Source organism: Echinops telfairi, unplaced genomic scaffold (assembly GCF_000313985.2).
Source record: "Echinops telfairi isolate 266 unplaced genomic scaffold, ASM31398v2 ScPeMD7_7469;HRSCAF=8507_1, whole genome shotgun sequence".
Classification (NCBI taxonomy): Eukaryota; Metazoa; Chordata; class Mammalia; order Afrosoricida; family Tenrecidae; genus Echinops; species Echinops telfairi.
This window is the reverse complement of record NW_022111373.1, coordinates 140,689,798-140,694,091: the sequence shown is the minus strand read 5'-3', so window position 1 is coordinate 140,694,091 and position 4,294 is coordinate 140,689,798.

Sequence of the window (4,294 nt, the reverse complement as noted above, 5' to 3'; positions counted from 1 at the left end):
GAAGTAGCTCCTGTGATTCTCTGTGTCAAAGCATGTCTTGCATCTGTTATCCTCAGCATCCACCACTTCAGAGATCTCAAACATGCTCTTTCAAAGGCCTCTGCACTTCCCTTTTTGGCCCTCCTTCAAAGATGGTCCATCCTTGTAGCCAATGGAGGGTGGTGGTTATGAAAACTGAGCAATCTCCTCTATTAGCATTATACACGCTATATTTGCAAAGTTCCACCCAGCCAGTTGGTGGGAGTTAGAGAGACTTAGGTATAAGAGCCATATTGAGAAATTTCATTCCACCACAGGTGTATGTGCTAATTTAGCCCTCAACTTTTTATTGGTATACTTGCTTATATTTTTAGTTGCTATCCACTTGAATTAATTAATGATGACTCCATGCTCAATGAAGCAGAATTCTTCTTGGCCTATACCATCCCCATAATTGGTTGTGGATCAGAGCATTTCGATCCATAGAGTTCTCTGAAGCTGATTTTTAGAATTAGTTCTCTAGGCTTTCTTCCTAATCTGTTTTACAGCGGAAGCTCCACTGCAGCCTAATGGTGTGCCAGCCTCTGCTAACAGACAGGTGCTGTCTGCTCATGAGATGCATCGGATGAAAATCATACTTGGATTTTATCCTTACCAATTCTGAAAGCTTGATGTTGTTATTTGCTTTTTCCTTCTTGGTACCTATTTTCAAGAGGTGGAAAGTTGATCACTTTGGGAGTGTATATGGACATGGGCAGTAGAAACAGCATCTTTATTGTCTTGTCAATGGCTGAGTATTTTGATATAATATATAATAATAGAGACAAAGACAATAGATGTGGTATTATGGAGGTGAGTTAAATTGGTAAAGGAAATGCTGACAGGAAAATCTTTGAATGAAAATGGATATTTTTTCTTTTTCTAATTTTCTCTGCCATTGGTAGTCTGTGCTTCAGTGAGCAACATTAGTTTGTACAAAATAGCTTATAGAAACCCAGCTGATATCTCTTATCTGATCTTAGATCACAGGTTAGAGATAAATATTTTTCACATAGAAAATAAATGACCTATTGTGAAAAGAACTATTCCTAAAACCCTACTACAACCCATCACTTTTTTGTGTGAGTAAGATTGGGAAAATATGTCATTTAAAACCATCAGAAGAATGGACTTAAAAAATCTTGCTCATAAGTTATATGAAACATAATGGGAGGAATAATATAAGTTCACAATGTCTACTTGTCTACATGCAATTCGTTCACTAAATTCCTTTAATTTTTTAAAAATTGTGAAATATATAAAGGCTAACAGAGTGGATGAATATAACATGATCATGATGAGACTTACTCTATCATTTTATATTTAACAATGCATACATATTCATACTTCAACCCTTTTACTTATCCTATGTCTTCCCTCTATTTTTTTCTTCCATTCCTTTCTAAACACTCTGAATTTTGACTTGAAGTCAACGCTACCCTTTTCATATTGTAACATGAGGATGAGTTATGTTCCACACCTGAAGGTTGACTAGGGTTCATAGGCTTCCTGAATCATGGAAAATGAAATGTTCCCTGGTCCTACACCGTCTTCATAATGACTGGCATATGCGCAAGCCCATTAGTTCAGCTATTGTGTCAATCCATCTCCCTGAGAATTTCTCCTTTTTTCACTGACCCTCTTTTGCCAAGCATAAGCCCCCTTTTTTAGCCATTGTTCTTTCCTAACGACATGTCCAAGGTAAGAAAGTAAGTCATTTCCAAGGACTATTCTGGATGTGCTACTTCTAAAACCCCAAACCCAACTCCGTACCATCGAGTTGATTACAAATCATAGTATCCCTATAGGGTAGGTTAGAACTGTCCCTGTGGGCTTCTGAGACTGTAATTCATCATTGTGGTAGAAGAGCTCCTGTTTTTCCCATGGAGCAGCTAGCAGGTGGTTTGAAACTTCTGACCCTACAGTAGCAGCCCAAATAGAACGGATAAATTTATTCTTCTAGCACAATTCAAATGCACCAGTTCTTCTTTGGTCATCTTGATACTTTGTCCAGCTTTCGCAGGCACAGAAGGCCATTGGAAAGATCATCAGTTGGGTCAGATGGTTATTAAAGTGGTTAATAAATTAGTTATTAAAGTGACATCTTGGCAATTTAAATAAAATGTTGAAGAGATTTCTGCACAGATTTGGCTAATGCATCATGTGTTTGATTTCTTGACTACTCCCTCCATGAGCTTTTAAAGCTATCCAAGAGTAAAACACAATACTAAAATCATGGATTTCTAAAGTTGATAATGTATTGAGAGACATACATGTATGTAATATAAAACAGCATCAGATCTAATGAAGATTTTGCACAGTTTCAGTATTAGAGTTCAAGTCTGATGAACTGGCTAGTCTCCTGAATCATAGTGCTCGCTCTGTCATTAACAGGTGCTGTTATGTACTCTCAAGTCTCAGGTTACATTTCAATTTCTCATGAAAATTACCTTATTGGGGCATTTCTTCTATTTCCAATACATACCACAACTCCTATTCCTCCTATTTGATATGAAAATTAGATGTACTATCCAACAGACCTAATATTCCAGCATATTGTATCGCCATTAGATTAATTATTAAAGAATCCAGTAATGTAATTTGTCATGGGTTCTACTCATATTTGTGAGCCTCTATGGGGGAGGTACCTTGTTATTAAAGGAAAGGCAACATGTATGGATTTAACTATGCAGCGTCTGTTGATTATTAATTGCCTGCATTGACAACACGAACTGTTCTCAATGACTTCAGAGCATGTGCTTCCAGAAAATTAAAGTTCTGGGTTCTTAGTGTGTAACCCCAGGAGCCAAGTCAAAACTGTTAATGAGTGGGGCCAGTAGGTTGTGATTCTATGCTGTTAATAGTCCAATTATCAGGCTAATGAAGGTGAATTCATGCATGGAGAGGGCAAAGACCTTTGCTTAACTTTGAAAATACTGTTTGAGCTGTGAAAGCCAGTTTTTCTACCACATCTTTTTTTTTTTTCCTCTGATGGGTCAAGTATTTTAAAAATTGTCCTTGTTATTTATTCACTTTACAAAGCCAAGAAGATTCTAAGGGGCATTATGAGTGGGAAATAAAAGGATTCTAAAGTTGGTTTAAAATTTTGTTACATATAATGGGTCAAAAGGAAAACATAAATAATTGGAGGACTGAGGATTCTGTCTGTGTGTAGGTTAATATAACTAAGAAACTTCCAGAATCCATTGTCTCATTTTGTAGAAAAGCCACAAATTATTATGAATGCTTAGCCATGCCTCAGCCTTGCATTGTCCCCCCAGAAAATAATTAAATAGTTTAATATTTAATATTAAGTTTTGAATATGAATGCATTAGCATTCCAGTCACTTGTGGACAAGATATTAAGGTGAATCTTTCATTTCTTCTAAGAGCAGTCCATGGAATTTTTCTGGTATTAGAAATTTAGTTCCTGTTGAAAGCTATAATTTTTGTGCATTAAAATATTTTACAAATATAGCCTTTTAAAGTGATCTTTGGTGCCAGGTAAACAGAGCTGCAAGAGTACTTATTTACCAGGACCTTGACTCCAATTCAATTAAAACAATTCAAATGTTTACTCCTTTGGGGAAATGTAATTATAATGCTTTATATTTTTGTACTACTGATCTTCCTTTCCCATATTTTACAGTTGTCTTGGTTTATACTAAAATTGGAGCAGGAAAAACAACACAAAAGTCTATTTGGAACCTTATGTATTTGGCTGTAGTCTGGACTCCACTACTTATTACTAGGTAAACTTTGATAAGCCATTTGGGTTTTCAGCATGAATGTGGATCTGTTCATCAAATGGGATTAAAACGACCTTAAATGATCTCTCATGATTGGAATCTAAATCCTCATAAGTAACACAAGCATGATTCTGCTCAAAGATAAAAGCTATTTTATCAATTGTAAACAAGTTCAATTCAAATAAGTGGGCAATATGTTTGCAGAACACAGTGCAGTTCATTATTAATCAAAGTGCTGATTCCTGCCTTAAAGCAATGGAAATCAACCTGTCTGTTAGGATTGATTGGTCACACATTTATTTTTATTTATTTTTTTTTTTCACACATTTATTTTTGATAATTTGTTAAAGTAAATACTTTGGGGGGAAACATGAGAACACACACACAGTATGAAAATGTACCTTCAATTATAAGTGAAAGGCAAATAATCATATATAAAACCAAATATATATGTAGAGAATCTCATCTATTCAAATGCTAAGGTACTGTTTGAAAATCAAACAAATAAGTCCATCCCTTCAAATAGA